Source organism: Cynocephalus volans, chromosome X (assembly GCF_027409185.1).
Source record: "Cynocephalus volans isolate mCynVol1 chromosome X, mCynVol1.pri, whole genome shotgun sequence".
NCBI classification, from domain to species: Eukaryota; Metazoa; Chordata; class Mammalia; order Dermoptera; family Cynocephalidae; genus Cynocephalus; species Cynocephalus volans.
Window position 1 is genome coordinate 180,636,246 of NC_084478.1, and position 12,376 is coordinate 180,648,621.

Here is a 12,376-nt window from a genome sequence, read left to right on the forward strand (position 1 = left end):
CATGCCTTGCCTGGGTTCTTGCTAGACATGCAAATTCTCAGGCCCCACTCCAGACCTGCAGAATTGAAGAGGGGTAGGGAGCCAGGAACCTGTGTTTCAATAAGCCCTCCAGGTGATTCTGCTTCACATGCCAGTTCGACAACCACAGCTGGAGGTTCTAAGACATAAGAGACTTAAACACGCTTGGTCTTGGAAAGGAAGAAAATCCTTCAGTTTTGACAACCTGATTGAAGGTGGAGGACATTATGCTGAACAATAAGCCAGACACAAAAGGACGTCTACTACGTGATACCAATTCCATGAGTATGAGGAATGTAAAACAGACTCAGAGAAGCAGAGACTAGAAGAGTGCCCTGGAGCGCATGGGTCGGGAGGGAAGGAAAGCAGGGAGGGGTGATGCACACACCTCCTCCCTCCTCCAGTTGTTACTGCAATACTTAGGATAGCCTTTGGCTACTTTGACAGGGAAACCCCCAAAGCGCAGGAGCTTCCAAAAGTGGGAAACTTATTTGTCTCCTGTGTCCCTGTTGGCAGTCTGAAGGTGCTCCACATAGAGCAGGGATCCATGCCCCTTCCTCTTGTTCTGCTTTCCTCAGCTTGTGGTTTCCAACTCATGGCCCAACACAGTTGCTCCAACTCCTGCCATCACATCCACATCCCCACTCAGTCACTCCTAGCCTCTGAGGGGTCTTTTAATGAGGTGGCCGCATACCCCGTGAAAAGACTCTTAATCTAAGAAGTGGAGAACTGAATTCGTGGACAAGCACATTCTCCGTCACACTCCTATGTAATTATCATGCAGCTACACGTGACGGTTGAAGCTTAACTGATGGGATGAAATCTGTAAGGTAGAGAAAGTGGCGAGGACAAGGTTTATCTGTGGATTCATGATAGGGGAGGCTGTGGGGATATGTGGGGTAGTGAGAGCTAGAGAGGACGGGGGATTTCCCAGGAGATACAAGGAATCAATGATCTCTGGCCCTTTCGATGATATCGGAAATTCCAGTAGGAGTTAAGATTTGTTTTCTAGTATTTTTGTTCATAGAACGTCTCTGTGAAAGTCTCACCAGGGTAACACTGGGCATATTTGGGAATTACAGAATTACAATGGGAAGAACAACGTGACAACAACTCTTTGGGGAATTTTGATCATCCAAGAGTGACTCTAGCGAGGTGTGAGTGGAGTACAGAAGGGATCAGAGACACATCTGAATGACACTATCACGACTTTTCTCCTGCAGCGTGAGGATTTGGGAGGACAAAGAAGGAAAAACCTCAGCCTCAAGGGGGTGAAGTTAGTCCTTGGCCAGGGGGTACTTTTTCTCTTTTTGGGCACTTGTGCCCTGCTCTTGATCCCGGTCAGGGCCGCGTGTCTGGGGTTTCTGGTGTGTAGACGGATGGCTTGGCTTCAGGCTGCAGTATCCCCAGTCTTTACAGAGACAAGAAGGCAGAGCAGCCGGCCGGAATGGAGATGTTTAAAGGAGAACATGCCCAGAGGGGGATATAGAGGCAGAAGGATAGCTTTGTGGAGGGTGAAATTTGCTAGTGACAGCCTGAGGCTCGGTAAAAGGGTTGGGGAGCTTGATTTGCTCCTGGTGTGAGAATTCAATGTCACGATCCCTGGAGTGACCCGTGAGGTGCCCGAGACCCTGGATCGCAGCCGGGCTGCCCGGGAGAGGCTCCCAGAGCATTTCCACCCCAGCGCCTCTGTCCGGGGACATGGGAGTCTCTGGGCAGGCGCTGGGCATCAGGAGTATTTACAGGTCCCTGGTGATCCCAGGCTGTGACCAGGGAGGAGCACCAGCCGTCGGACAGGGAGACCAATGTCCCTTGTGACCTGGTGGCCCCTGACCACCGTGCTCCTAGCCGCCTGTCCTCCTCCTGCTGCCTAGGGGAACGCGCCTTTCCCGCCTTCCCCTCCATTGCACTCCAAGATCCCCTGCCACCTCTCCTCGCTCGGTTTCTCTCGTCCCCGGCATCACTGAGTCCGTCATTTCAGCTCCACACACTGCAGTGTACGGTGTCCTGCAGCTTTTATTCCAGCCTGTATCGGAAGCCACGAAGTCGTAGGCCGGCGAGCCTCTGTCCCAGGCTGTGCTGTTACACGGTTTTCCATTCGTGAAGGCTGAGGAGGCTCCCTTCTGAACACTGGGACCCCGCAGCATTTTCAGTCTGGACCCTTCCCACGCATGTGCTAAGATGCTCACAAACTCGCTTCCCACAGAGGACCAAGGTGGCTAGCCAGGTGCCCGTGTCACGGCCACCATGTCGGGAAGTTCCCTGTGGTTGCTGGAGCGTGGGAGGGGGTCTCAGCAGATGGTTGTGTCCCCCCAAACCTAGATGTTTTCATTGCTTCTATGATGTCCCTCTCTGATACCTTCTCTATGATGCTATTACCCATAGTGTTCCATCAGGTCACCCCTCTCTATGATATGACATAAGATGTCCCTGTATGAAACCCTTCTGTGTGATCCTACTGTCTATGATGTCCTTCTATGACACGCCTCTCTATGATGCTATTATCTATAATGCCCCTCTATGATGCCTCTCTTTCTCTGTTATCTATGATGCCGGTCTATGATACCCTACTCCATGATGATGTTATCTACGATTTCCCTGATTCCCCTTTTCATGACATTATGTATGATGTCCCTCTACACCACCCCTCTCTATGTTATTATCAATAATGTCCCTTTATGATACCCTCGTATGATATCTATGATGTCTCTCTATGATACCCCACTCTATGATATCACCTAATAAGTCCCTCTATGAAACCCTTCCCTATAATGCCATTATCTATGATATCCCCTCTACGATACCCTTATGTATATTATCTATGATATCCCCACTATGACACCCCTCTTTATGATAGTATCAAGACGTCACTCTATGAAACTCTTCTCTATGACCCTACCGTCTATGATGTCCCTCTATGATTCGTCCCTCTAGATTATCTATTATGCCCTATATGATTCCTCTTTCTACGATATTATCTATAATGCCCCTGTATGATTCGGCTCTCTGATGTTATCTATAATGCCTCTCTATGATTTGGCTCTCTATGATACTATTTGTAATGCCCCGCTTTGATATTATCTAGTAATGCTCCCCTATAATTCCTCTATATTATCTATAATGCCTCTCTATTATTTGGCTCTCTATTATGCTATCTAAAATGCCTGGCTATGATTCGGCTCTCTATGATGTTACTTATACGGCCCCTCTATGATTCGGCTCTCTATGATACTATCTATAATGCCCCTCTATGATTCGGCTCTCAGATATTATCTTTAATGCCTCTCTATGATTCCACTGTCTATGATATTATGTGTAAGGCCCGTCTGTGATTCGGCTCTCTTTGATATTATGTATAACGCCCCTCTATGATTCGGCTCTTTATGATACTATCTGTAATGCCCCTCTATGATGCCGCTCTCTATGATGCTTCCTATAATGCCCCTCAATGATTCGGCGTCCAGATATTATCTATAATGCCCCTCTATGATTCTGCTCTCTACACTATTGTGTGTAAGGGTCATCTATGATTCGGCTCTCAATGAATATATCTATAGTGCCCGGCTATGATTCAGCTTGCTTTTATTATCTATAATGCCAGTCTATATCTCGGCTCTCTATATTATCTATAATGCTCCTCTATGATTCCCTCTCTATGATTTTATCTATAATGCCCGTCTATGATTCCACTCTCTATGATATCATGTGTAAGGACCCTCTATTATTCCGCCGTAGGGGAACATACTCCATCCGGGTGGAGGTTGCGTGGCCTGTGGGGGTCCAGCTCCCTGTGGGGTGAGGGGGTGCGGTCCGACGGGGGAATATGCTCTTGGGGATTAAGAACGCGCTGGCCCCGGGGCTTTGGAGGTGGCTATCGGCTCCTGCTGGGTAACAGCGTGCGGCCAGCTGTGGGCACCTGCTCCGTGGAGAGGGAGGGCTCTCGTCTTGGTTAGCAGGGGATCTGCTCAGTGCGCTGGGAGGGCACGTGACCTGCGGTGGGTACCGGCTCCGTACAGCGTGAGGACTCCAGACTTTGTTGGTGTCCGGTTGACGGGGTGGGTGGGGACTTGCTCTGCATCACTGAGAGTGCGCAGCCCACATGACAAGGACCTGCTCCTACGGGATGCGCGATCCTGATTTTACCGGTGTCCCGGTGAGGTCCCGCGGTCCTCTGGGGGCGACATGCTCTTGAGGGGTGAGGGCACGCAGGCTGTGGGGGTGGGAAGGGGGCGATCTGTTCCTGCTGGTAGCGTCGGGTGGCCTGCTGTGGGCAACTACTCCGTGAAAGGTGCGGGCTCGCGTCTCGCGTGGCGGGGCATCTGCTCTGTGGGGTGGGAGGGCGCGCGGCTCACGGGCGTTCCTGCTCTGTGCGGGAAAAGGGCTCTGATCCCAATGCGGGGGACGCGGTCCTACCAGGAAGGGCTACAGACTTTAGTAGTGTCCCGGTGAGGGTGCGCAGCCCATGGGTTTGGGACACCTCCTCCTCCGGAGTGAGTTGGCAGTCCGATCTGGGCGAGCTTCTTCCTGCGTGGTTAGGGCGCGCGGCCAGTGGTGGGACCTCCTCCATGCGGGCTGAGGGTATGGGGACACGGGGGGTGGGGGGAACTGCACCGTGCATGGCGAGGACGTACGTCCGTTCGGGGCACCTGCTCCGTGTGGCTTGAGGGTTCCAGACCTTATCGGTGACCAGTTTAGGGCACTGGAAACGGGTTGGGTACTTACTCCTGCGGTGTGAGGGCACGCGATCCGAGGCGTGGGGGGAACCCGCTAATGTGCGGTGAGGGTCCATGGCCCGCCAAGGCACCTGCTCCATGCAGCTTTTGGGTTCCTGACTTTATTGGTGCCCAGGTGAGTGCGCGAGACCCGCGGTGGTGACCTCCTCCATGCTGGGTGTGGGTGCGGGAACAGCAGGGGTGCTTGCTCCGTGCAGGGTGAGGGCACACGTCACATCGGGGCACTTGCTCTGTGCAGCTTTAGGGCTCCAGACTTCCCCGGTGTCTGGGTGAGACAGTGAGGACTTGCTCAGGTAGGGGTGACGGGGAGGGGCCCACGGGAATTCCTGTTCCGTGATGATGAGGGCTCAAGACCTATCGGTATCCAGGTGAGGCTAGTGGCCTTCGAGAGGACCTACATGCTCCGTGCGGAATGAGCAATCCAGACCTTACCGGTGTCTGGGTCAGGGTGCCAGGCCCGCAGGGTACGTGCTCTATATGGGGTGAGGGCACGCGGACCGGGGGGACGGAACTGGTCGGTGAAGTATGAGGGCTCCAAATCTTATACATGTCCTGGTGAGGGCGCCCGGCCAACGGTGCGGAGCTGCGCCTTTCGGAGTGAGGTCTCTAGTCCTTACTGGTGTCCAGGTGAGGCGTGCATCCCACGGTAGGGACCCGCTCAGTGCAGAGGGAGGGCGCGCTTCCCGTGCGAGGCGAGCACACTCCATTCACAGGGATGGCATATGGCCCGCGGGAGTCTTGTTCCCTCTCATGTGAGATCATGTGACACTCGTGGGAACGTGGTCCAAGCTTACGGGGATGAGGGCTCACGGCCCTTGGGGTGACGTTCTCAGCGTGCCATAAGGGGAAACGGCCAGCGCGGGGAACTGCGCCATCTGGGGTGAGGGCATTCCACTGGCTTCTGGGACCTCCTCCGTGAGGGCTAAAGGCACAGGACCCATGTTGGCGATCTGCTCCTGCGCGGTGAGGGCATGCGGTCCGAGGCACAGCCGGGGACTTGTTCCTCTGGAGTAAGGGAGCGTGGACGGTGGGGGTACTTCCTGCGTTCGTGGTTAGGGCGTGCGTCACTCCAGTGTACATGCTTCGTGCGGATCGTGGTCTCTAGATCTTACAGGTGTCCAGGTGACTGTTCGCAGTCCGCAAGGGGGACCTGCTCCTGCGTGGTGAGGTCACGTGATCCTCGCGGGGACATGCTCCGTGCGTCCTGAGTGAGGGCGTGCAGCTGGTTGGGAGACGTGCTTCGTGCTTTTGAAGACTACAGACTTTATCGGTGTCTGCTTGAAGTGCGCATTCCACAGAAGGGAACCGCTCAGTGTAGACTGAGGTCGCACGTCCCGCGGTGTGGGATCATGCTCCATTCGCGTGCAGAGCACACGGCCCGCGTGGGTCCTGCTCCCTGTGGGATGGGGGCCTGCGGTCCGCTGTCGGTGACCTGCTCTTGAGGGGTGTGGGCGCGCGGTCCGCGGGAGTGGGGAGGTGGTGATGTGCCCCTGCCGTGTGATGGCGCGCGGCCCACTGTGGGTACGTGCTCCATGAAGAGCGGGGCTCGCGTGTTGCCGGGCACGGCATCAGCTTCGTGTGGTTGGAGCGCGCACGGCCTTCAAGAGTTCCTGCTTTTTGTGGGATGAGGGCGTCGGTGCCAAGTCAGGGTGACCTGCTCCGTGTGGGGCGAGAGCTCCAAACCTTATCCGTGTCAGGGTGAGGGCGTACGCCTTGCAGAGGTCCTGCTCGGTGCGGAGTGAGGGCGTGCACCCCGCTGGGGGCCCTGCTTTGTGTGGGGTGAATGCTCCAGTGTGTACTGGTGTCCCGGTTAGGGCTCTCAGTCGCGGGTTGGGCGGGATATCTGAGCACAGATAAAGGGGGTCATCCAGGAGTGCTTTCCTAGGGTATTCTGCAAATACTATGGTCGGTAAAATTCGTGTCCGAGGGACGTTGGTTTTAAAATGTCAGTTTATGGTGTTTGTTGTTGTTTGCTTACTCGGGAAACTTCAGTGCAGTTAAGCAAAGTGCAAAAAATGTATTGGATCTGTACTTAACCCACCAGGTGGTGTGTGCGTGTGTGTATTCTTTTCTGTTTTGCACCATATATTTTGTCGCGTGTGTTTTTAAACCTGAAACCTGAAATCCTTCCCCTGCCCTGGTTTTTCAGGTTTGGTTTTTACACCACAGGTGCGCAAGCTGCTGTCCAGGACCGAATCCGGCTTGCTGCTCATTTCCTATGGCCCATGAGCTAAGAGTGGGTGTACATCTTTAAATGTTTCTTAAAACCGAGAGAGGAATAGTATATGTTGCCATGTGACTGTATGACGTTTAATTGTCAGTGCCCATGAGTAAAGTTGTTGGGAACGCAGCTATGCTGTGCGTTTGTGCGTTGTCTAGGGCTGCCTTTGCCCTGCAAATGCAAAGTTAAGTTCTGGTCAGACAAAGCCAGAAATATTTACTATCTGGCCCTTTACAGAACAAGTTTGTCAACATCTGCTTTAAATTATAGCATGGCACTTTTTACAGACATCTAAGCTAGATTTTGCCATTTTGTTTAACTTTTTATGTTGGAAAATTTCCAGCATATGTTAATGTAGTAAATGATATATAAACGAATATAATAAATTCCTCTTACCCTTCATTCAGCTCATCTACACCCCCCTTCACCCTCCTCACTGGATTAATTTGAAGCAAATTCCAGAATTTTTATCATTTCATCCCTACAGATTCCAGTGTACAGCTCTAGAAGACAAAGAGTCTTAAACATATATAACCTTAATATCATTATCACTTTAAAATGATTAAAACCAATTCTTTAATGTCATCAGTGTATGTTTAGTTGTATCATAAGTGTTTTTGTTGTTTTTTGTTTTTGTTTTGTACAATAGATTTCTTTGAATTGGGGTCAAAATACTGTCCACACTGGCAATTGGGTGATAGGGGCTGACCATTTTAGAATCATGTATTTACAGAATGTTTCTCCTTGAAGGCTGTTAGGTATTTGCTAACTGCCCTCCATACCCCACCTTGTGCAAGTTTCTGGGCACAGGGCTGTGTGTCTAGGGCCCAGCTGTTCTGTCCCCTTGTCCAGATTGCCAAAAACGTGACTGAAGGCGCTCAAGAAACTTGACTTCAAATAAATGCTTTGCAACCTCAAGTTACTTTATCAGACTTGAGGAATAAGACAGGGATGCAATATTTCCTTTTTATTTGGGGTAAAATCACTTGTGTGCAGGCCAATTCAATCAAAACTGCTTTTCTTCCTGATTCTGCTAAGTCGTTTTGGAAAAGCATCTTAATAGTAACTTAGTTTCTATAACTTGAATATCTGGAAGTAAAGGTGTACCCAGACATCTTTTGAGGGTTAGTGAGATATTATGCGTACATCCTTTAGCCTTAGAAAGGGTGGTGGATAGTGTTGTGGGCAAATGAGGAGAAAGCAGAAGTCAGAAGAAGGCTGGTGACCTGTCCCCTTACAGAAAAATAAGAAATACGATGCCTACCTCATAGGGCTTTTATTGAGCTCAAAGGAGTGCTATGTGCCAAAAATTATATACAGAAGAAAGGCATTATTTTTATTAGCAGTGGCTTGATAATGAGAAATAGTATGTCTTAGTGTTCCCAGTTCTACTTTAGTAGTGTATTACATAGTGTATGTTTAAACAAAGGGTATTGTATTACCTAATGAAAAAAAACGATAATATGTACCGTAAGTGTGTGCGCTGTTTTAAGTAGCAATAGATATTTGGGTCTAATAGCAAGGGAAACTCACAAATAATAAATGTAAAAAGCAAATTATTGAGAGCTAATTTGTGAAAATCTTAAAAGTATGTTTTTAAAAAAGAATGAAGGATCTATATATTTAAACTTCCAAACTGTGCTTTATGAATAATTCGTTTTTATATGAGGTATAATTAACATGGACATTAAAATTGCAGCTGAGAAGTACAGATTGCTATTCACAACATCACTTTGCAATGCTAAGCAAACAATAAAAAAAATAAAATAAAAAAAATTAGGGACGAGATTGTAGCCAAAGATGGTTCAATTTGAAATCAGAGTGCCTGGGATTGCTTTGCTATCATAAGAGTTATTTTCTGAGTAATGCAGTATTTTTTCTTTCTCTCTCTCTGCACACTCCAATATGTGTAGATTTTTCTTATTTCCTTCCATTCCCTTCTCTTCCCTTCCATCCTCTCCCCTCAGCTTCCCATCTCTTCCTCCCTTCCTATCGATCATCTATCTCTATCTGTCATGCTTATCGTCTATCTATCATATCTACCTAGCTTCCTCACTATCATATCTGTTATCTGTCTGTCTGTCTTTCTGTCTTTCTGTCTGTCTGTCTTTCTGTCTGTCTGTCTGTCTGTCTGTCTGTCTGTCTGTCTGTCTGTCTATCTATCTATCTATCTATCTATCTATCTATCTATCTATGTATCTATCTATCTGTGTGTATCTATATCTGTCCATCTATCTATCTGTTATCTGTACAAAGCAACAAAAGTCAACTTTAGATTTGAATTAGGATCAGACACCAAGCATCATTTAATTCTCACGTAGGTATCATAATCCGGTCTTCGGTGTGGTTAGGACTCCCAGATTTCGTTGAGAACATCTCCGATGTGAACGGAACAGACATCTGGCCTGCCACTTACTGCATGGGGAGTGCGGTAGGTGCGCCCGCCTTTGTTCCCCTCTCCACCCTACCTGCGTTCTTGTCACACTGCTGTCCTCAAAGTGCAGCTCCAGCAGCCCCTGGGCATCTGCTAGAAATGCAAAGTCTCAGGCCATGCCCCAGACCTACTGATCAGGAACTCTGGCTGGAGCCCAGCCAGGTCTATGTTTTAATAAACCCTCCAGATGATGCTGATGCACACGCAAGTGTGGCTTCTCCACCCGCAGCCCTGGAAGCACAAGTGTGCGCCCTTACCCTACTTACCCTAAACGGAGCCACAAGCACACAAAAACATTATCAATTAAGTTAAGGAAATATATTTAAATATACATAATGGTAACATATAAACATTTTATATTTAACTTATATCACACAAACATTTTATATTCAAACATATTATGTTACATATAATAATAACATATATTAAACATATTCATAGTTGGGCCGAGCCCGTGGCGCACTTGGTAGAGTGCTGCGCTGGGATCCCATATAGGAATGACCAGTGCGCTCACTGGCTGAGTGCTGGTCACGAAAAAGACAAAAAAAAAAAAAAAAAAAAAAAACGTATTCATGGTTTATAAACCATGAAATAAATAAATATGTATAATACACATGCACACGTTATGCTCTGTTCACCAAGTGGATGCTCAAGGGAGTGATGTAAAGCTTACCCAGGTGGTGCTGATTCTCTGTCCTGGAGCAGAATTGCCCGCTTCCTTCCTTCCCTTCCATGGCCTCCTGATGAAGCATCTGTCTCAGCCCAGAACGGCAAGGCTTACTGATCTTCCAACACCCTAAGCCCCCTCCATCCCCTTCTACTTGGAAGGACTTTCTGAGCCTTTTCTGCCTGAACTCATTCATTCCCAGAGAAAAAGCTTCTACTTCCTAGAACCCTCATGGCAGTTTAAACTGCACTTCTTAGAGCCTTGTCTACTGTGCCTGCAAGTGTGCCAGAAAGCGGGTTTGTCAGTCAGGTCCAGCTGAGCAGACAGAGGACAGAAGCCACAGCCTGCCCTCAGTTCCAGAGACCGCGTCCACATGTGTGCCAGGAGCCTTCCTGTGTTGCCTGTCATCTCACGCATGGGCTGGACATCTCATGCCTGTCTGCGGGAGCTTTGATGCTGGGCTCTTCCTGGTTGCAGATGTGGATCCAGCTGTTGTACAGTGCCTGCTTCTGGTGGCTGTTCTGCTACGCAGTGGATGCCTACCTGGTGATACGGAGATGGGCAGGTGTGAGGAATGTGCTGCCAAAATGAGCAGGGTTTTCTGTCCTAGTTCCATCTCATGAGGGAAGTGTGGAGCTACCACCGAGCATTTGAAAGTGTTTTACAGTAAGGCAGGTGCCCTCAGTCAAACTATCATCTGGCCCCTCCACCCAGAAATATCTATGACAGCTCATTTGTGTCAGAGGCCAAAGGCAGATTCAAAATATTGAGGAATTCAAAGCCTTGAAAATAAGTAATTCAAGAAATTAAATATTTGGAACTGAAGAAATACTAAAAAATGATTGGTGCAAATACAAGCAATTTTTGATTGTATACAAAGGTCAGAGGAAAAACATTGTTCTGAGAATATATTGACACTTTATGCTAAACACGGAATTGAGACACTGGAGTTGCAGGTGGCTGTCTGAAGGGGATCACACAGTGGCTAGTAAGTTGGGCACTGGTGGCTTTGAACTCCTGCCCAAGTGCTCGGTAGCTCTGTGACTGTTGGCAAATTGATTAACCTCTCTGGACTTCTGTTTTCTCAGCTGTTAAATGGTACCCACCTCTTAAGGCCACTGGCAGGAGCAAGTAAATGCAGTGAAATGTGTACATGGACAGTGCCTGGCACGTAGTAGTCTCTCCGTAGGTGTCACTGTTACTGTAGCTGGGATGTGAATGTGTGTTGAGGAAAGAGCAACACACAAGAGAACTTGTGTGACAGACGAGCTGGACGCAGATGGGCAGGGCGAGCATCCAGGTCTTCTGGCTCCAAGTCCAGGAACCATTTGTCCCCCACCAAGTTCATGGTCTTCTTGAATCAGGTCCCCTTTGGATGGAGCCCCTGCGTGCTTTCTATCAACAATTGTATAAAGTTCACACGTTAAAAAGGGTAAAATCCAGCAGTTTTTAGTATATTAACACTGTTATGCAACCATCACCATCATTTAATTTTATGATGTTCTAAACATCCCCAGAAGAATCACTGTGCCAGTTACCAGTCACTCACCATTCTACCATCCTTCCAGCCTCTGGCAACCACAAATCTACTTTCTGTCTCCACGGATTTGCGTGTTCTGGACATTTCATTTAAATGGAATCATAATATATGTGACCTTGTGTGTGCGGCTTTTTAAACAGCATATTTTCAAGGTTTATCCATGTTGTAGCAAGTGTCAGTACTTTATTCCTACTATGGTCTGAATGTTTGTGTCCCCCCAAATTTGTATGTTGAAATGGTGTTAGGAGGTGGGGTTTGGGGGAGGTGATTAGATCAGGAAGGTGGAGTCCTTGTGAATGTTGTTAGTGCTTTTATAAAGAAGACCCCAGAGAGTAGTCTTGTCCCTTCCACTGTGTTAGGAGACAGAAAGTGTCATCTGTGATCCAGAAGGGGGCCCTCTCCAGCCACTGAATCTGCCAGCACCTTGATCTTGCACCTCCAGCCTCCAGAAATGTGATAAATATAACATCTATTTTTTATAAGCCACCCAGTTTGTGGTATTTTGTTACAGCAACCCAAATAGGCTCAGACAATTCCTTTCTATTGCTGAATAACATTCCGGTGTATGAATATGCTATATTTTGTTTTTTCATTTATCAGTTGATGAGCATTTAGGATGTTTCCATTGTGCTTAATATTAGGAATAATGCTTCAATGAACATTTGTATACTAGTGTTTGTGTGAACATGTTTTCATCATATATTCCTGGGTATACACCTGGGAGTGGAGTTGCTGAACCACATGGTAACTCTAGGTATAATCT